Genomic DNA, 22,262 nt, shown 5'->3' with positions numbered 1-22,262 from the left:
GAAAGAACGTCCCTTGCTGCGCTGCTTCGATATAGTGCTGAAGCTTCCTGACTGGTATGTCCATTTGATCGTTCATCCAAATGCACTTCCCTGTTACAGGGTCCAAGGTTCCGCCAGCCCCGAAGAACCAAGTCCGGCAATGGTCTGGCCAGTTAATTGTCTCTGGTTCGATCCCTTTATCAACCAGATCATTCTCAGTCTTGGCCCACTTAGGCCGGGCTACGAGGTAGCCACCTGACCCCGTGCGATGGTGATGCTTCTTCTTCGCAGCATTTTGCTTGTTTATCGCCGACATCTTCTTACTCTTTTCCGATGTCTTGTGGGCCACAAATGCGGGCCAGTGATCTCTGGTCTTCTCATATCTGCCCTTGAATTCCGGTGTCTCATTATTTTCGACAAACTTATTCAGCTCTTTCTTCCACCTCCTGAATTGTTCTGCCATCCTCTTAAGAGCAAAAGACTTGATTAATTGCTCTTTAACTGGCTTCTCTGGATTATCCTCTGGCGGTAGAGTGAAATTTGACTTCAGCTCAGTCCAAAGATCATTTTTCTGCATATCATTGACATAAGACACCTCAGGGTCTTCTGTAGCCAGCTTAAACCATTGCTGGATGCTGATCGGGATCTTGTCCCTAACCAAAACCCTGCACTGAGCAACAAATGCGCTCTTTGTCCGGAGGGGTTCAATCGGTTGGCCGTCGGGCGCGATTGCTATGATCTCAAACTTTTCATCTGACCTCAACTTTTTCTTCGGGCCTTGTCTCTTTACCGAAGTTGTGCTCGATCCGGAGGGCTAGAAAAAAGAACAAAGACTTAATTAATATGTGTACATACCAAAACAATGAATGCATCAATTAGCTAGTCAGCAGAAGCTTAACTAATATATATACCTGGCCGGACTCAGTTCGGTCACCGGAGACGTCATCACGGTCTCCTTCTTGCACCGGCATTGGGTCACCAGAGCCGTCCTCATGGTCTCCTTCTTGCACCGGCATTAGGTCACCGGAGCCATCATAATCAGCTGCTTCCAGACCATCGGTCTCGTTGAGAAACAATGAGCAGATGGCATCACTTCCTCGTGCGATTATGTCCCCCAACAACTCTTCTTGTACTTCGTCTCGGGCGGTGTCCATAGTTTCTACAAATATTAACAACATGGCAATTATTATTCAAACATGACAGATGGATATATTAGTGGCAAAAACGTAGAACTAATATTAATTAGTGGCCTCGACGCTGCTTCTCTAGGGTTTGGGGTGGCCTCGACAACGCTTCAAGGATAAAAAAAGAAGAGGAAGAAGAAAAAAAAAAGAGGAGAAGAAAGAATATAGGAGTAAGAACTCCTCTATTCTTTCTTCTCCTCTTTTTTTCTTCTTCTTCCTCTTTTTTTTATTGGGAACGAGGGTCGTCGAGGGTCACCGAGCGATAGAGGAAACCCTAAATAGCAAGTATCGTGGGTGTGAGATACATGTGGCCGTCGGTGTCGGACACTACATCCTATATTAGTGCCAAACATAGAACTAGCTACCTAATCATAGTAAGCTACCGGGAGGGGGTATATATCGACAACGACGACACTACATCTATGTCCCTCGACGACCCTCGTTCCTGACAAAAAAAGAGGAAGAAGAAGAAAAAAAAGAGGAGAAGAACTCCTCTATTCTTTCTTCTCCTCTTTTTTTTTCTTCTTCCTCTTCTTTTTTATCCTCTTCTTCCTCTCATGTTTGAGAGGATCGCCGAGGGGTCGGGAGGTTGCCTAGTGTCAAAGGATTCAACAAAACCATGTCTTCATCATTAGGCGAAAGTAACAGGTGCATGATGGTACGAAGCTCTCCAAAGTTATTTTGGAACGGAGTCCCAGATAAGATAATTCGCTTTTCGGTACAAAGTTCAGCAAGAACCTTCCAAATATCGTTATTTGGAAGGCCTTTGCTGAAATTCATAAAAAAGGCAAATTATCCTATCCGGGACACCATTCCAAAATAACTTTGGAGGACTTCGTCATGCCCTGGTTACTTCCGGCTAATGATGAAGCCATGGATTTCTTCAATACTTTGACACTAGGAAACCTCTCTCGACCCCTCGGCAATCCTCGACCCCTCGAACCCTCGACGACCTTGGAACCCTCGACCCCTAGACGACCCTGGAACCCTCGACCCTCGATCCCTCGACCCTATAGAACCCTCGAAGAAAGGAATAGCTAGAGGAGAAGATCGAAGAAAAAAAAGAAAAAAAAGAGGAGAAGAAGAAACGAATAGTGGAGGAATAGTGGAGAAGAAGAGAAAATAGAAATTTTCTCTTCTTCTCCACTATTCCTTTCTTCTTCTCCTCTTCTTTTTCTTCTTTTTTCTTCTTCTTATTTATTTCTCCTTTTCTTCCTCTCCTCTTGTTCTTTCTTTCCTCTTCCTATTTTCTTCTTTCCTATCCTTCGTTTCCTTCCTTTCTTAATATCACTTAGCAAATGCACTAACCTAAAATGCAACAAACATAAAATGCAACAAACATAAAATGCACTAAGTCGATCAACTAACCTAAAATAAATGATAAAATGCACTAACCTAAAATCGATATCTACTAACAACTTAAAAAAATTAATACATACATGAAAAAATGCATATATGAAAAAAAACATCATCATATCATCAACAGAAAAAATAGTATTTTTTCTAAAAATCTATCTTTTCAGCACATACATATACTCATACATCATCATATACTCATACATATACTCATACATATACATATAATCTGCAGGAAAAAAACATATATGTGTTTGCAAAAAAAGGGGGAAGAGGGGGCGGTGCCGGCCCAGACCACAGCGAGGCAGAGGCGACGGCGGCGCGGGGCAGCTGGGGCGTGGCGAGGCAGAGGCGACGGCGAGGGAGAGGCGGGGCGGCGACGGTGTCGGGGCGCGACGGCGTCGGGGCGGCGCGGAGAGACCGCGACGGCGCGGGGTGGCGCGCGGCGACGGCGTCGGGGTGGCGCGGGGTGGCGACGGCGTCGGGGCAGCGCGGGACGGCGTCAGAGGCAGGGCGACGACGGCGACGGCGAGGCGCAGAGGGGCAGCATGGCGGTGTCGTCGGGGCGTGATGGAAGAACTGAATGAAATTTTTCACAAGTCTTGCTTAATAGACTGCGCATTGGTCATGGTTCGTGGCACCAACCGTGACCAATGCCCCCCTTTAGTCCCGGTTGGTGCCACCAACCGGGACCAAAGGCCAATTTTCAGCAGCCCAGAGGGCGGGAAGCGGCGGCCATTGGTCCCCGTTGGTGCCACCAACCGGGACCAAAGGCCTTGTGCTGCCCCGCGCCCAAATGTTTAGTCCCACCTCGCTAGTTGAGAGGGAGCCGCACCTGTTTATAAGGTGCGGTGTGCCTTCCCTCTCGAGCTCCTCTCTAAAGCAGGCTTCCGGGCCTAACCGCGCAATGTGTGCCTGTGGGCATACTGGGCCTCCTGCGGGCCTGAATACTGGCCCATGGTAGGGTTTCTAGTCGTATTCAGGCCGTGGGTGCCCAGTAGGTGGCACTTTTTTTGTTTTTTTTGTCTCTACTTACAACAAAATACTTATTGTTGCTATATTTAACTTTTTTCCAGTTTTTTTTGTTTTTTTGCATTATTTATTTTCTTTTGTTTTTTGCTTTATTTTTTTAATTCTTTTTGCTTTTAGTTTTAGAAAAATTATAAACTTTCTGTTAGTGCCATTAGTTTTCAAATTTGAAAACACTTTTTTTGTTTTTTTTGTTTTCTTTGTTGCTTTATTTATTTTATTTTGTTTCTACTTACAACAAAATCCTTATTGTTGCTATTTTCATTTTTTCCAGTTTTTTTGTTTTGTTTTCTGTATTATTTATTTTCTTTTGTTTTTTGCTTTATTTTTTAATTCTTTTTGCTTTTAGTTTTAGAAAAATTATAAACTTTCTGTTTGTGCCATTAGTTTTCAAATTTGAAAACACTTTTTTTGTTTTTTTTTGTTTTCTTTGTTGCTTTATTTATTTTATTTTATTTCTACTTACAACAAAATCCTTATTGTTGCTATTTTCATTTTTTCCAGTTTTTTTGTTTTGTTTTCTGTATTAATTATTTTCTTTTGTTTTTTGCTTTATTTTTTAATTCTTTTTGCTTTTAGGTCAGCAAAATTATAAACTTTCTGTTGCTTTATTTATTTTATTTTGTTTCTACTTACAACAAAATACTTATTGTTGCTATTTTTTCTAGTTTTTTTGTTTTGTTTTCTGCATTATTTATTTTCTTTTGTTTTTTTGCTTTAATTATTAATTCTGTTTGCTTTTAGGTTAGCAAAATTATAAACTTTCTGTTAGTGCCATTAGTTTTAGAAAAATTATAAACTTTCTGTTAGTGCCATTAGTTTTCAAATTTGAATAGTTAAAATTTGAATTCTTTGAAAATTGTTTGAATCACAAGTTTGTGATTAACTTACTAAAAAATGATAATAGATGCGCTTATAGAGAAAATTCAACCTAAATTCCTAGTAAATTTCTATGAATTTCAGAGAAATTCACTATGAATTTAGGTTAAACTTTTCTCTATTAGGGCATCTATTTTCACTTTGAGAGGAGCTCAACAAGGCAGAGGGGGACGGGCTTATAAACCGGTGTGAGCCCCCTTCGGTTGGCGAGGTGGGACTAAACTCTGCCCGCAACGAGGACCAACACTTTAGTCCCGATTTGTGGAACAAACCGGGACTAATGGTCATGGGCCAGGGGCGAGGAGCAAAATTATAAACTTTCTGTTAGTGCCATTAGTTTTAGAAAGTTGAAAGTTGGCATGGGCCAGGGACTAATGGTCATGGTATTACGAGGGCCGAACCATAAGACATGAAAGCATTTCAAATGAACTCTGAAAAAGTCGAAAGTTGGCATGGTATCATAATTTCACCCACATAGCATGTGCATGTACAAAACGGACAATGGTAGCATGTTCGTGTGTTACAAAGTTGGCGTGGTATCATCATAATAGTTGCGGGAGAAAGTCTTCACTTTTTCTTCGCTTGTGTCATTTGCTTATTGCGTCGTAACCATGGATAATCTTCATTGTTTATCAGGATGCTTGGGTCAGCCTTGACATTGAAGGGAGGAATTTCATGAAACTTTTCATAATCTTCAGACATGTCTGTCTTGCCGTCCACTCCCAGGATGTCCCTTTTTCCTGAAAGAACTATGTGGCGCTTTGGCTCATCGTATGATGTATTCGCTTCCTTATCTTTTCTTTTTCTCGGTTTGGTAGACATGTCATTCACATAGGTAACCTGTGCCACATCATTGGCTAGGACGAACGGTTCATCAGTGTACCCAAGATTTTTCAGATCCACTATTGTCATTCCGTACTATGGGTCTACCTGTACCCTGCCACCTAACAGATTGACCCATTTGCACTTAAACAAAGGGACCTTAAAATCAGGTCCGTAGTCAAGTTCCCATATGTCCACTATGTAACCATAATATGTGTCCTTTCTACTCTCGGTTGCTGCATCAAAGCGGACACCGCTGTTTTGGTTGGTGCTCTTTTGATCTTGGGCGATCGTGTAAAATGTATTCCCATTTATCTCGTATCCTTTGTAAGTCAATACAGTCAAAGATGGTCCCCTGGACAACAAGTACAACTCATCACAAACAGTGTTGTCACCTCTGAGACGTGTTTCCAACCAACTGCTGAAAGTCCTGATGTGTTCACATGTAATCCAGTCGTCGCACTGCTCCGGGTGTTTGGAGCGCAGACTGTTCTTGTGTTCATCGACATACGGGGTCACCAAGGTAGAGTTCTGTAGAACTGTGTAGTTTGCTTGAGACCAAGAATATCCGTCCCTGCATATTATTGAGTCTCTTCCAAAAGTGCCTTTTCCAGTCAGTCTCCCCTCATACCGCAATTTAGGGAGACCTATCTTCTTAAGGCCAGGAATGAAGTCAACACAAAACCCGATAACATCCTCTGTTTGATGGCCCATGGAGATGCTTCCTTCTGTCCTAGCGTGGTTACGGACATCTTTCTTTAGGACTCCCATGAACCTCTCAAAGGGGAACATATTGTGTAGAAATACGGGCCCCAGGATGAAAATCTCGTCGACTAGATGAACTAGGACGTGCGTCATGATATTGAAGAAGGATGGTGCGAACACCAGCTCAAAACTGACAAGACATTGCGCCACATCACTCCTTAGCCTTGGTACGATTTCCGGATCGATTACCTTCTGAGAGATTGCATTGAGGAATGCACATAGCTTCACAATGGCTAATCGGACGTTTTCCGGTAGAAGCCCCCTCAATGCAACCGGAAGCAGTTGCGTCATAATCATGTGGCAGTCATGAGACTTTAGGTTCTAAACTTTTTCTCTGGCATATTTATTATTCCCTTTATATTCGACGAGAAGCCAGTCGTGACCTTCATACTGAGCAGGCATTCAAAGAAGATTTCTTTCTCTTCTTTCGTAAGATCGTAGCTGGCAGGACCTTTATACTGCTTTGGAGGCATGCCGTCTTTTTCGTGCAAACATTGCAGGTCCTCTCGTGCCTCAGGTGTATCTTTTGTCTTCCCATACACGCCCAAGAAGCCTAGCAGGTTCACGCAAAGGTTCTTCGTCACGTGCATCACGTCGATTGAGGAGCGGACCTCTAGGTCTTTCCAGTAGGGTAGGTCCCAAAATATAGATTTCTTCTTCCACATGGGTGCGTGTCGCTCAGCGTCATTCGGAACAGCTAGTCCACCGGGACCCTTTCCAAAGATTACGTAGTGTAAATCATTGACCATACAAGCACGTGATCACCGGTGTGCATGGCGGGCTTCTTCCGGTGATCTACCTCGCCTTTGAAATGCTTGCCTTTCTTTCGACATTGATGGTTGGTCGGAAGAAATCGACGATGGCCCAGGTACACATTCTTTCTGCATTTGTCCAGGTATATACTTTCAGTGTCATCTAAACAGTGCGTGCATGCGTGGTATCCTTTGTTTGTCTGTCCTGAAAGGTTACTGAGAGCGGGCCAATCGTTGATGGTCACGAACAGCAAAGCCTTAAGGTTAAATTCCTCCTGTCTGTGCTCATACCATGTACGTACACCGTTTCCATTCCGTAGCTGTAAAAGTTCTTCAACTAATGGCCTTAGGTACACATCAATTTCGTTGCCGGGTTGCTTAGGGCCTTGGATGAGAACTGGCATCATAATGAACTTCCGCTTCATGCACAGCCAAGGAGGAAGGTTAGACATACATAGAGTCACGGGCCAACTGCTATGATTGCTGCTCTACTACCCGAAAGGATTAATGCCATCCGCGCTTAAAGCAAACCATACATTCCTTGGGTCCTTTGCAAACTCATCCCAGTAATTTCTCTCGATTTTTCTCCACTGCGACCCGTCAGCGGGTGCTCTCAACTTCCCATCTTTCTTTCGTTTCTCACTGTGCCATCGCATCAACTTGGCATGCTCTTCGTTTCTGAACAGACGTTTCAACCGTGGTATTATAGGAGCATATATACCACATCACCTTCGCAGGAACCCTCTTCCTGGGGGGCTCGCCGTCAACATCACCAGGGTCATCTCGTCTGATCTTATACCGCAATGAACCGGATACCGGGCATGCGTTCAGAACCTTATATGCACCGCGGTAGAGGATGCAGTCATTAGGGCATGCATGTATCTTCTCCACCTCCAATCCGAGAGGGCATACGACCTTCTTTGCTGCGTATGTACTGTCGGGCAATTCGTTATCCTTTGGAAGCTTCTTCTTCAATATTTTCAGTAGCTTCTCAAATCCTTTGTCAGCCACAGCATTCTCTGCCTTCCACTGCAGCAATTCCAGTACGGTACCGAGCTTTGTGTTGCCATCTTCGCAATTGGGATATAACCCTTTTTTGTGATCCTCTAACATGCGATCGAACTTCAGCTTCTCCTTTTGACTTTCGCATTGCGTCCTTGCATCGACAATGATCCGGCGGAGATCATCATCATTGGGCACATCGTCTGGTTCCTCTTGATCTTCAACAGCTTCACCCGTTGCAGCATCATTGGGCACATCGTTTGGTTCCTCTTGATCTTCACCAACTCCCCCCGTTGCAGCATCACCGTATTCAGGGGGCACATAGTTGTCATCGTACTCTTCTTCTTCGCCGTCTTCCATCATAACCCCTATTTCTCCGTGCCACGTCCAAACATTATAGTGTGGCATGAAGCCCTTGTAAAGCAGGTGGAAGTGAAGGATTTTCTGGTTAGAGTAAGACCTCGTATTCCCAAATTTAGTGCATGGACAACACATAAACCATTCTGCTTGTTTGCCTCAGCCGCATCGAGAAACTCATGCACGCCCTTAATGTACTCGCGGGTGTGTCTGTCACCGTACATCCATTGCCGGTTCATCTGCGTGCATTATATATAATTAAGTGTCCAAATTAATAGAAGTTCATCATCACATGAAAACCAAAGTGCATACATAGTTCTCATCTAACAACATATAGCTCTCCAGAGCATCTAATTAATTAAACCATACATTGAAACTATGTAAAACATTTCAATGCGAAAACAAATGCGATCATAATCGCAACCAAGGTAACAATTGATCCAAGGGCATAATGATACCAAGCCTCGGTATGAATGGCATATTTTCTAATCTTTCTAATCTTCTAGCGCATTGCATCCATCTTGATCTTGTGATCATCGATGACATCCTCAACATGCAACTCCAATATCATCTTCTCCTCCTCAATTTTTTTTATTTTTTCCTTCAACAAATTGTTTTCTTCTTCAACTAAATTTAACCTCTCGACAATAGGGTCAGTTGGCATTTCCGATTCACATACATCCTACATAAATAAAATCCATGTCACGTTGGTCGGCATAATTTTCATAAACAATAAATGAACCAATAGTTATAAAGATAATATATATACCACATCCGAATCATAGACAGGACGAGGGCCGACGGGGGCGGATACCAAAACCATCGCACTATATAAGATGCAATAATAGAAGTAAGAAAATAATACAAGTATCTATGTAAACATACAAGTAAGAATATTTTTCCTTTCAGAAAGAAGATAAAACAAGAGGCTCACCACGGTGGTGCCGGCGATGAGCTCGGCGCGGGTGATCAACGGCGGTGAAGACGGGGACGGGGCGTGAAGGACCGCTAAACCTAGACAAATATTATGGAAAATGGAGCTTGGAGAGGAGAAAGCTTAAGTAGTGTGGCTCGGGCATTCCATCGAACACCTTGTGTGCATAGGAGGTGAGCTAGAGCACCACCAAGCCCTCTCCCCCTCGGCCATAGAAAAACAGAGCACTGGGGTGCTCTGCTCGCGAGCGAGGGGTATATATAGGCACCTCATTGGTCCCGGATGGTGACATGAGCCGGGACTAAAGGGGAGCCTTTGGTCCCGGTTCAAGCCACCAACCGGGACCAATGGTGGTTGGCCAGGAGCGAGGCCCTTTGGTCCCGGTTCATCCCACCAACCGGGACCAAAAGGTCCGGACGAACCGGGACCAATGGCCCACGTGGCCCGGCCGGCCCCCTGGGCTCACGAACCGGGACCAATGTGGGCTGACCCGGCCTGGACCAAAGCCCTGTTTTCTACTAGTGAAAACTTAACAGAAAACTCGTAAGCTCCGTTAGTATAAGAAAATAAATCACCACTTAGGTACTGTAATGAACTCATTATTTATTTATATTGGTGTTAAACCTACTGTATTCCAACTTCTCTATGGGTTATAAACTATTTTACTAGCCATAGATTCATCAAAATAAGCAAGCAACACAATGAAAACAGAATCTGTCAAAAACAGAACAGTCTGTAGTAATCTGTATCAAACATATACTTCTGGAACTCCAAAAATTCTAAAATAAATTGGTGGACCTGAGTAATTTGTCTAGTAATCATCTGCAAAAAGAATCAACTAAATAGCACTCTCCAGTAAAATGTTTTAGCTAATCTCGTGAGCGCTAAAGTTTCTGTTTTTTACAGCATGATCATAAAGACTTCACCCAAGTCTTCCCAAAGGTTCTACTTGGCACAAACACTAATTAAAACATAAAACCACATCTAAACAGAAGCTAGATGGATTATTTATTATTAAACAGAACCAAAAAGCATTAAAATAAAATTGAGTTGGGTTGCCTCCCAACAAGCGCTATCATTTAACGCCCCTAGCTAGGCATGATGATTTCAATGATGCTCGCATAAAAGATAAAAATTGAAACATAAAGAGAGCGTCATGAAGAATATGACTAACACATTTGAGTCTAACCCACTTCCTATGCATAGGGATTTTGTGAGCAGACAACTTATGGGAACAATAATCAACTAGCATAGGAAGGCAAAGCAAGCATAACTTCAAAACTTTAAGCACATAGAGAGGAAACTTGATATTATTATAATTCCTACAAGTATATATTCCTCCCTCATAATAATTTTCAGTAGCATCATGAATGAATTCAACAATATAACCAGCACCTAAATCATTCTTTTCATGATCTACTTGCATAGAAATTTGACGACTCTCCACATAAGCAAAATTCTTCTCATTCGGAATAGTGGGAGTATCATAAGAGACTTGAATACTATAAATTGTTTCAACATTAAAAGAGTAATGTTCAAAAAAAGGGTAATCACAATCATGAAAAGGTTTATAAATATAATCATCACTACTTTTTATAGCATAAGTTTCATCACAATAATCATCATAAGTAGCAACTTTGTTCTCATCGTGTAACATCCCAAATTTTCACTTTGGAATGTTATACATTAGATCATCATGCATATCATATTTTATTTTGCATTTTGGTTCATCCTAGAAATTCTACGCAACTCAATGACCCACGGAGAGAGTTGGGTGATGAAGCTATGTACCTAGGGTAGGATCATAGACCTATCCTAACTGCCCTACCCAAGGACATCTCTAGAAGAAACCACCTTTCAATCGACTTGGAGGTGTTCCACTCGACAGACTCGAAGACACTCGACCAAGAAGCAATCACTCGACCAAGATCCAACCAGTCGATGGCCAAGAGACCTGAAGTCACTCCACAAGCTAACGTCGGTCATTAAGTAGCTTTTATGGTCATCATAACACTTTATTCCTAGCGTTACCAGTAATGCCCTGCCTTAATGTACATTGAACCCTTTGTAACGTGGGCTGGCCGGGGTCCTGGCGCACTCTATATAAGCCACCCCCTCCTCCGAGATGAGGGTTCGCACCTCTGTAACCCATATTCATATAATCCAGTCGACCGCCTTTGGGCTCTGAGACATAGGGCTATTACTTACTCCGAGAAGGGCCTGAACTCGTAAACCTTGCGTGCTTACAACTTCTCCGCAGCTAAGATCTTGCCTCTCCATACTTACCCCCTACACTACTGTCAGACTTAGAACCACGACAGTTGGCTCCCACCATGGGGCACGTGTTTTAGCGTTTGTTGGAGAAGTTGCGACTTTTTTCTGACCCGTATCATCATGGTTTTCGGCGGAGTTTCGGTGGAGGGCCGCGACATCCGTCTCGGCGCGCTCACGTTCATCGTTGATGACTCCGCTCCAGGAGGCTCCGCTCGACGTGGACGCACTCCCTGCTCGCGGGGCAACGCACTTTAGCGCGTGCGTCCGCGGCGTTCTCCTGCGGCAACCGTCGACCCCCTATCGGTCGGCTCCTGTGTTGTCCTCACTCCCCGTTTCCCGCCGGCACAAGCGTTCCGGTTGGTCGAGACTTCAGCGGTGGGTGAGGCATGCGGTGGCGTGTCAGTCGGCCACCCCCCAGGTCGTGGCAATCGAGCCCGACGAATCCCTCTACGGCCTGTTCGACCTGTTGACTGGCTCCGCAGAGACCGCATCTTAGTGCTACAGCAGCGATCCGGCGGCAGAGGTTCTGATGGTCGATGGACCGCCCAGTCCTCCCGGATTTCCCCGTACCGACGGAGGCGCGGGTGGAGGCGACCCGTCGCGTCTCCATGAGGAGTATCTTCCCGAGCCTCTCACATCGCTACAGAGAGAAGAACTTCGCCGCCGGAACATGGATGCACTGCACACTCCTATCGTTGGAGAGACCCCCGAGGCTCGCGCCTTGGAGGACGCGCGCCTGGCAAACTTGGCGGAGCGCACTCGACTAGAAAACCTCCAGCAAGCACTTGACGAGCGTGCGCGACAACGGATTCCTGAATCCAGTCGACGTCAGCTCTTCCCGCCCCCGCAGGTATATCGAACTCGGGTTCAGAATTTAGCAGCTGCGGCCCGTATAGCGGAGTCGATTCAACCTTCCCAGTCGGAGGCTGGCAGAGGCTTGCTGCAGATCAGAGCGTTACTCCGGGCAGCAGGAGATCAGAATTCCGCTGTTTCTCAGTCGCGGAACAGGATTCACAGCAGATCCGTTGCCGCGGACACAGTCCAGCCGGCTCACAGCCCGAGATCGCCCCTGAGGCATGAGGGACGTGGAGACCGGCATGACCAGTATGGGAACTATGAGCAGTATGATCATCGAGTCGATCGTGACGGTCGACGTCGAGTGCCCTCGCCTCCCCCGAGGAGCGGGTCGTTTGTGCCTCGCTAGCAGGATGACAGGCGCCCTCATAGTGGTGGGCGAAGGATTCCAGTCGACCCTAGAGGGCCAGGCTTTGACGCGAGATCCATTCTCGTCCAGGGTTTGGTCAACAGGAACAGGGCTCACCGAGAAGGTCACGACAGAGATGCACCTACCAGCAGCAGAGTGCATGTTTCGGGGCCAGAATGCTTTAGTAGAGCCATCAGGGCCGCTGTGATTCCTCCCAACTTCAGGTTGGCAACTGGAGTCAGTAAGTTCACTGGCGAGTCCAAGCCCGATACTTGGCTTGAATATTACCGAGTGGCCGTCCAGAGCGGCGGCGGCAATGATGAAGTGGCCATGAAGCACCTCCCTCTCATGTTGGAGGGCTCGGCCAGAGCGTGGCTGAACCAGTTAGCACCTAGCAGCATTTACACTTGGGAGGATCTCTCCCGAGTGTTCGTCACCACATTTGAAGACACGTGCAAGCGGCCGGCAGGGCTGACGGAACTGCGGTCTTGTGTACAGAAGCCAAATGAAACTTTGAGGGATTACATCCAGAGGTGGATCACGTTACATCACTCGGTGGAGAATGTGCCTAACCACCAAGCAGTTTGTGCCTTCAAGGAAGGCGTCAAGTACAAAGAACTGAATTTGAAATTCGGTCGAACTAGGGATATGTCCCTGAATCGGATGATGGAGATTGCCACCAACTACTCTAATGGCGAAGATGAAGATCGGCTCAGGAGTGGCAAACTCAAGTCAGTCGCCCAAGAACCCGGGGGCAATTCCAATCGGAAATAGAAGCAGAAAGCCGAGCCAGCGGCTCCCGAGGAAGCGTTGGCTTTAACCCAAGGAAAGTTTAAAGGGAAACCTAAAGGGCCTTGGAACCCTAAAAAGGTTAAAGACCAGGACGGAAATGATGTGTTGGACTTGCCATGTCTCGTCCACACAAAGAAAGATGAAGAGGGTAATTTCATTTACCCGAAACATGCCACTCGACAGTGTTGACTCTTGATCCAGCAGTTCCAGGGCAAACAGCCCATAGGTAAGGAAAAGGAGTCGGACAAGGTCGAGGACAAAGAGGACAGTGGCGACGGATACCCTCAAGTCAATTCCACCTTGATGATTTTTGCTGATGTTGAGAGCAAAAGTGGACTGAAAGTCATAAACCGAGAGGTAAATATGGTTGCTCCGGCGACACCAAGTTATTTGAAATGGTCCCAGACTGCCATCATGTTCGACCACTCCGATCACCCAACGCATATTGCCACCCCCGGGAGGCAAGCTCTGGTGGTCGACCCAGTGGTTGAAGGCACTCGACTGACCAAAGTCTTGATGGATGGTGGCAGTGGTTTGAACATATTGTATGCTGAGACATTGAAAGGTACGGGCATTCCGATGTCTAGACTCAGCGCCAGCAACATGAGTCTCCACAGAGTCATTCCTGGGAAGAAGGCTGAATCACTCGGCCAGATTGCTCTTGATGTGGTTTTCGGTGATTCCAAGAATTACCGCAAAGAAAGGTTGACATTTGAAGTTGTATATTTCCAGAGTGCCTACCACGCTATTTTGGGCAGGCCGGCTTATGCACGCTTCATGGCCCGACCGTGTTATGTGTATCTTAAATTGAAGATGCCTCGTCCCAAAGGTGTGATCACTATAATAAGCAATCAGAAGAAAGCGGAAGAATGTTTTCAGAAAGGTTCGAAGATCGCCGACGCTCAGATGGCAGTGGTGGAGTTGCGGGAATACCAGAAGACTGCACACCTGAGTGATTTGTTGCGAGCCAAGAAGCCCGCTACAGAGTCAGCTTTTCAGTCGATTGGCGATACAAAGACAGCTCATATCCACCCGACCGACCCCAGCGCTGCTCCAACTCATATCTCGACAACACTCGACTCCAAATAGGAAGAAGTGCTCATCCAGTTCCTCCGTGAGAACTGGGACATTTTCGCATGAAAGCCCTCTGACATGCCGGGTGTTCCCAAGGAGCTGGCTGAGCACTGCCTAAGAGTCGACTCAATAATAAAACCTGTCAAGGAACATCTCCGACGGTCCGCCGTCCAGAAGAGAAAGGCCATTGGCGAAGAGGTAGCTCGGCTCTTAGCGGCAGAGTTCATCCGAGAAATCTACCACTCCGAGTGGCTCGCCAATGTTGTCATGGTCCCCAAGAAGGATAAGTCACTTCGCATGTGCATTGCCTTTAAACATATCAATAGGGCCTGCCCGAAAGACCATTTTCCTCTCCCCGCATCGACCAGATAGTCGACTCGACTGCGGGATGTGAGCAACTGTCTTTTTTAGACGCCTATTCCGGGTACCATCAGATCCGTCTGTATGGACCTGATGAGAAACAGCTTTCATCACTCCATTCGGGTGCTTCTGTTATGTTACCATGCCATTCGGCCTCAAGAATGCCGGAGCCACATGCATGAGGATGATTCAGAAGTGTTTGCTCACCCAAATCAGTTGGAATGTGGAGGCGTACATGGATGATATTGTGGTCAAGTCACGGAAGGGTTCCGACCTGCTGACTGACCTTGCTGAAACCTTTGCTAACCTCAGAAGGTTTGATATCAAGCTTAATCCATCAAAATGCACATTTGGGGTTCCTGGCGGAAAGTTACTCGGTTTTCTTGTTTCCGAACGGGGAATCGACGCCAATCCAGAAAAAGTTGGTACTATACTCCGAATGAAAAGTCCTGTGCGAGTGCATGATGTTCAGAAGCTTATTGGTTGCTTGGCCGCCCTAAGTCGATTCATATCTCGTCTCGGTGAAAAGGCATTACCTCTTTACCGATTGATGAAGAAGTCTGACAAGTTCGAGTGGACTCCTGAAGCTGTTGCAGCATTCGCAGAACTCAAAGCTCTGCTCTCCACCCAGCCGGTGCTTGCTGCCCCAATCAGCAAGGAGCCTTTGCTGCTTTACATTGCAGCCACAGGACAAGTCGTTAGTACGGTACTCACGGTTGAGCGGGAAGAAGAAGGGAAAGCCTTCAAAGTTCAGCGCCCAGTGTATTATATTTCTGAAGTCTTGACCCCATCGAAGCAAAGATATCCTCATTATCAGAAGCTCGTATATGGGATTTATATGACCACAAAGAAAGTTGCCCACTACTTCTCTGATCATTCCATTACAGTCGTCAGCGATGCTCCGTTGTCAGAGATCTTGCATAACAGGGACGCAACTCGTCGAGTGGCAAAATGGGCGATTGAACTCCTTCCTCTAGATATCAAATTTGAGGCAAAGAAAGCTATCAAGTCCCAGACAATCGCGGATTTTGTCGCCGAGTGGATTGAACAGCAATTGCCGACACAGGTCCACTCGGAGCATTGGACCATGTTCTTTGACGGTTGCAAGATGATAAATGGTTCCGGAGCCGGAGTGGTGTTGGTCTCTCCCAGAGGAGATAAACTCAAATATGTTATTCAAATCCACTTTGATTCCTCTAACAACGAGGCAGAATACGAAGCACTTTTATATGGGTTGCGCATGGCCATTTCGCTCGGCGTCCGTCGCCTCATGGTCTATGGCGACTCAGATCTGGTGATCAATCAAGTGATGAAGGAATGGGATGTCAGAAGTCCAGCCATGACTGGTTATTGCAATGCAGTGAGAAAACTAGAGAAGAAATTCGAGGGGTTAGAGCTTCATCACATACCCCGACTGAAAAATCAAGCAGCTGATGATCTGGCAAAAATAGGTTCCAAAAGAGAAGCCATTCCCAGCAATGTGTTTCTGGAACACATCCACACACCATCAGTCCAGGAGGATCCCTTCACTGAAGAGGCCCCGCAGCCGAAAAGTGCCACGGATCCGACTGAAATCGAAGTGCCAGCTGTGGTCGACTTGATCATGGAAGTCCTGGTTATCACTCCCGTCTGGACAGAACCGTACATCGCGTACATCCTAAGGAAAGAACTCACAGAAGACGAAGAAGAAGCTCGACAGATCGTCCATCGATCCAAGGCCTTTACAGTCATAAAGGGACAGTTATATAGAGAAAGCGCGACTGGGGTCGGCCAGAAGTGTATTACACCAAAAGAAGGTCAGATGATCCTTAACGATATCCACTCGGGGACCTGTGGCCATCATGCGTCCTCTCGGACCATTGTGGCTAAAGCATACCGAGCGGGGTTCTACTGGCCAAAAGCCAATGAGATGGCCAAAGAGATAGTCGACAAATGTGAAGGATGTCAGTATTACTCCAACATGCCACACAAGCCCGCGTCGGCGCTGAAAACCATTCCACTCGTCTGGCCCTTCGCGGTTTGGGTGTTGGACATGGTTGGACCACTGAGAACAGGCAGGAGCGGCTTCACTCATGTGCTGGTAGCAGTCGACAAGTTCATCAAATGGATTGAGGCCAAGCCTATCAAGAATCTTGATGCTTGCACCGCTATCAGTTTCATCAGAGAGTTCATATTCAGATATGGAGTTCCGCACAGCATCATCACCGACAACGGGTCAAACTTCGATTCTGACAAATTCAGGGCCTTTTGCGCCTCTCAGGGCACTCGGGTCGACTATGCTTCGGTCGCTCACCCTCAGTCGAATGGGCAAGCAGAAAGGGCAAACGGCCTAATTCTCAAAGGACTGAAACCCCGATTGATGCGCGATCTCAAGCACGCAGCAGGTGCATGGGTCGACGAGCTTCCATCAGTCCTTTGGGGATTGAGGACAACCCCGAATCGATCGACCGGAAGAACCCCATTCTTTCTGGTCTATGGAGCCGAGGCAGTCTTACCGAGTGACCTGCTTCACAACGCTCCCAGAGTCGAGCTCTACTCAGAAGATGAAGCAGAACAAGCCCGGCAGGACGCAGTCGACCTCCTAGAAGAAGAAAGAGAAATGGCCTTGATTCGATCGACCATCTATCAGCAAGACTTGCGTCGATTCCATGCCAGAAACGTGAAGAGCCGAGCCTTCCAAGAAGGAGACTTAGTCCTCCGAGTGGATCAGCAGAAACTACACAAGCTCGCTCCTATTTGGGAAGGCCCCTTCATAGTCACCAAAGTCCTCCACAATGGAGCATACCACCTCTACAATGTCGATCACCAGATTGATGAGCCACGAGCCTGGAATGCGGAGCTACTCCGCCCGTTTTATACTTAAATTCTCACTTGGATGAGATGTAATAAGAAAAACTCCTGAAGTTTATTTATCAAAGACAAGAGCATTACAATTTTCGCAGTGATTATTATTGCTTTTTTTTGTTTGCGTCAGAAATCACCCAGTAGGTGACTTAGCTGCGAATCCATTTAGCCTAAACTTAAAAAAAATCCTACCGAGTGGAGAGCAATCCTCCCACTCGGGGGCTTAGCTGCAGTCCAGAACTCGCCTAAGTTCTCTCACTTAGAGACTTAGCTGCAGTCCGGCACTCGCCTAAGTTTGTAAAAATCCTACCGAGTGGAGAGCAATCCTCCCACTCGGGGGCTTAGCTGCAGTCCAGCACTCGCCTAAGTTCTCTCACTTAGAGACTTAGCTGCAGTCCGGCACTCGCCTAAGTTTGAAAAAATCCTACCGAGTGAAGAGCAATCCTCCCACTCGGGGGCTTAGCTATAGTCCAGTACTCGCCTAAGTTCTCTCACTTAGAGACTTAGCTGCAGTCCGGCACTCGCCTAAGTTTGAAAAAATCCTACCGAGTGGAGAGAAATCCTCCCACTCGGGGGCTTAGCTGTAGTCCAGCACTCGCCTAAGTTCTCTCACTTAGAGACTTAGCTGTAGTCCGGCACTCGCCTAAGTTTGAAAAAATCCTACCGAGTGGAGAGCAATCCTCCCACTCGGGGGGCTTAGCTGCAGTCCAGCACTCGCCTAAGTTCTCTCACTTAGAGACTTAGCTGCAGTCCGGCACCCACCTAAGTTTGAAAAAATCCTACCGAGTGGAGAGCAATCCTCCCACTCGGGGGCTTAGCTGCAGTCCAGCACTCGCCTAAGTTCTCTCACTTAGAGACTTAGCTGCAGTCCGGCACTTGCCTAAGTTTGAAAAAATCCTACCGAGTGGAGAGCAATCCTCCCACTCGGGGGCTTAGCTGCAGTCCAGCACTCGCATTAAGTTCTCTCACTTAGAGACTTAGCTGCAGTCCGGCACTCGCCTAAGTTTGAAAAAATGCTACCGAGTGGACAGCAATCCTCCCACTCAGGGGCTTAGCTGCAGTCCAGCACTCGCCTAAGTTCTCTCACTTAGAGACTTAGCTGCAGTCCGGCACTCGCCTAAGTTTGAAAAAATCCTACCGAGTGGAGAGCAATCCTCCCACTCGGGGGCTTAGCTACAGTCCAGCACTCTCCCAAGTTCTCTCACTTAGAGACTTAGCTGCAGTCCGGCACTCGCCTAAGTTTGAAAAAATCCTACCGAGTGGAGAGCAATCCTCCCACATGGGGGCTTAGCTGCAGTCCAGCACTCGCCTAAGTTCTCTCACTTAGAGACTTAGCTGCAGTCCGGCACTCGCCTAAGTTTGAAAAAATCCTACCGAGTGGAGAGCAATCCTCCCACTCGGGGGCTTAGCTGCAGTCCAATACTCGCCTAAGTACGAAACACATCTCATTCCTCAAGGACGACGAGGGGCAGGTCGACTACCACCTTCTCCTGGGGAGCTTCGCCACAAATACAATGTGCGCTCCGTCCCACTCTGCAGTAACAGGGTGTGGGTCGACCGCCGCCTTCTCCTGGGGAGCTTTGCCCCAAATACAAGACATAGGTCGACTGCTTCCCTCTCCTTCGGAGCTGCGCTGCGAATGCAAAAGTTGTCTCGAATGAAGAATGGGTTCACTCAGCAGGAGATTCATAAAGATATTCAACGGTAAACCAAGTTTGGGTAAATTCCAAAGGTTCCAAATCACAGATCGAAGTACTCGGACATGCAGCCCGAAAAAGTTTAACGGTTACAAAAACCACTCGGCATTCTGAGGCAAATTTAAGGTGGGACATAAGAGTTTGTTCACTCCGTGGGAGGAGGGCTGGCAGGCTCGACGAACTCATCCAGGTCGACGCCATCGGCTATCCGAGAGGCTGCAGCGATGAAAGTCTCCATAAAGGTTCGGAAGTCATGCTTCTGGGTGTTGGCAACCTTGATTGCTACCAGTTTGTCCTGTCGCACCTCCTTGCAGTGGACACGATCCAAAGACAGAGCCACGTCAGCGCCACACTGAGCAGCAGACTTCTTCCACTCCTGCACTCGGTCGGGGATTTCATTTAGTCGAGTCATCAGGGACTCAATATCATTTTGGAGCTCAGCCTCTGGCCAAAGTGCCGGGTCAATCCGCGACATGGCAACCTTCAGTCGAGCCAAGTAGTCCACGCCACTGTCGATGCGAGATTCCAGACGGAGCAGATTCATGCCAATTTCATCTTTCACGGGAGAGTTGATTGGATCCAAACCAAGCTCGATCTGCCCAGTCTCCTCTTCAAAGTTTTGGCAAAACTCTGCATTCACGATCCAAGGATAAGTCAATTTTCGTACACTAAGTCGACACAAAAAAAAAGTCAGTCGGAACAGAATGTGCACCTTCAAGCTTGATGAACAGCTTCTTGGCAAGACTTCTCAGATAACTCTCCAGATCATCCCTCCTGCGAGCAATGCCTTCCATTTTCTCGCCCTGGACGAGATTCGCCTTCTTCCAGTGCGAGCACTCCTTGTTGGAGTCATTCAGAGCGGTCTTCAACCTGGTATTCTCTTCTTCCAACTGGCCGACCGAAGCTAGCTTCTATTCAGCCAGAGCGGTCTTGTCGTCAGCCTCCTTACGAGCAGCGGCCAAATCCCGATCCTTCTTCGCCAGAGCTTCTCTCAGTTTTTCTGCAAAGAAATGATGATTGATTCAGAAATAGCAGAAGGGTACCCAAGCCTAAAACTGACCAGTCGACAAACTCGTCTTACCTGCGGCGTCGTCTCTGACCTTTTGCAGCTCTGTCCTGGCTAGCTCCAAGTCAAGGTTCAGTTGAATCTGCTGCTTCTCCAAGTCAGCAAAGCGAGCTCCAAGATCACAAGATTTCTGAAATCAAAGGGGATAAGTTATTTTTATAGCAAAAAAAACAACAAAGGCAATAAATACAAAGACTACGGTCGACTGCCCGCAGTCCACCATAGTCTCGGGGACTACACCCAGTGGGTGCACTCAGCGTGCCCCCACCGGATCCCACTCGACCGGTCCGCCGGAGTCGAGTGGGGGGAGTAAAAAAAGAGAGAGAAAGTAGAACTCAGACCACAATCGACTGCCAGCAGTCGACCGCAGTCTTGGGGACTACACCCAGTGGGTGCACTTGGTGTGCCCCCACCGGTTCTGATCCCACTCGACCAGATCAAGTGGAAGAGATGAACTACTAGTTCGGTTTATACATTCGGCAAAATACTAAGACTACAGTCGACTGCCAGCAGTCCACCGTAGTCTCGGGGGCTACACCCAGTGGGTGCACTCAGCGTGCCCCCACTAGTCCAAAAATTCAATCGACACACCCAGTGGGTGTACAGATGCAAAGGTTTTCGAAAAGAATCTTCAGGTAGCATATCCTAACAGAACAAGCGGCGACCAACTAACCTGAACGTTTCTCTGGAGAGCCGAGCTGGCATAATAGGCGGCTTGGCTGGCGTCCCGCACTGTCTTCATCTTCTCCATCATAATGCCCGCCTGGCGTATGGCTTCCTTAGCAGCATTCACCTCGTCCTCTGGGACATGATGGGTCGCAAAAACTGAAGGCGGGTCGACAGGGGCCTGAGCAGTCGACGAAGAAGGCAAGGCACTCGACAGTGGCTTAGCGAAGGTAACAGAACCCCGATTGACGTCGCCAGTGTCCTGAACAACTGGTTCCGCCCTCGGCGTCGTCTGTAGCGCCCCGCTTGCAGGAGCTCGCCTATTTTTCCTCGTCGAAGGCCTCTCGGGCTCTTCATCATCATCAGGGAGGTCAATAACGTTGGGAGCTATGCAAAGTTCAATCGTCAAAGTCACATCACCCAATGGTACGCGTTGCAGTTGAATCGACCAAAATAAAGACAGTATGGCAGAGATCATACCCGGATTAGAAGTGACCACATCCTCCACCACCTCATCTTCGTCCCTGTAAGCTGAGGTCCCGGACGTAGCAGCGCTGACAGTTCCAAAGTTCGTCTAGTTAAAACAAGAAAAACAAACAGCACGGAACGTCGAGTGAATGCAAAGAGAGGCACTCACGCGGAAGCAACGGGGATATCAATCTTGATTTTCGGCAACGCCTTCCGAGTCTTCAGCTCTACAACTCTGCGGGTGCTTTGGCGCCTTCTCAGTCGGGGTTGGTGAAGAGATCCGAGGGTGCTTCGAAGACTGACCAGCCGGAGCAGTTGCCTTGTCACGGGCACTCAGTCGTTCTTTGTCAAGCTTGGACCGCCTCTCCCTGCGAGGAGGCGACTCGACTTCTTCTCCACCGCTTGAGTCGTCGCTTCCTCCATCCCCTTCACCATCAGAAATCCACTCGCCGCTTTCGCCGCCACTCGCCTCGCCTTCCAGAGCTTGCTCTTGCTCCCTGTTGGGCATTGAATACATTTCAATAATGGCCTGAAAGAAAGCAGGTAGATCAAAGTCAGTCGACGCAATATAGGCAGCAACGCGAGTGAATTCAGATTACAAGCAAAAACTCAGAATCAGACCTGCTCTGGTGCGTGGGACTGGTCGAATGGAGGGACTCTCCTGGCTCCCCTGGGATTGTCCTTATTCCCGGTAATGCCAGACAGCCACTTCTCCAGTGTGTCGTCGTCGACCTCCTCCGGGTGGATCCGAGTGGAGT

General features: G+C 47.4%; 1 long non-coding RNA gene across 1 annotated transcript; it reads right to left on the bottom strand.

Annotated features, from left to right (window-relative positions):
• Positions 1 to 8,670: 8,670 nt before the first annotated feature.
• On the bottom strand, positions 8,671 to 9,172 carry LOC147976891 (uncharacterized). Its single transcript, XR_015602185.1, has 3 exons — positions 9,060 to 9,172; positions 8,895 to 8,952; positions 8,671 to 8,807 (listed from the first exon to the last, which is right to left on the bottom strand). It is a non-coding gene; the product is annotated as an uncharacterized LOC147976891 (long non-coding RNA).
• Between the last annotated feature and the right edge of the window lie 13,090 nt (positions 9,173 to 22,262).

This window comes from Triticum urartu, chromosome 4A, assembly GCF_056163025.1.
Source record: "Triticum urartu cultivar PI428250 chromosome 4A, HENAU_Tu73, whole genome shotgun sequence".
In the NCBI taxonomy this organism is placed as follows: Eukaryota; Viridiplantae; Streptophyta; class Magnoliopsida; order Poales; family Poaceae; genus Triticum; species Triticum urartu.
The sequence above is the reverse complement of the archived record's forward strand: the minus strand, read 5'-3'. Positions and strand labels throughout refer to the sequence as shown.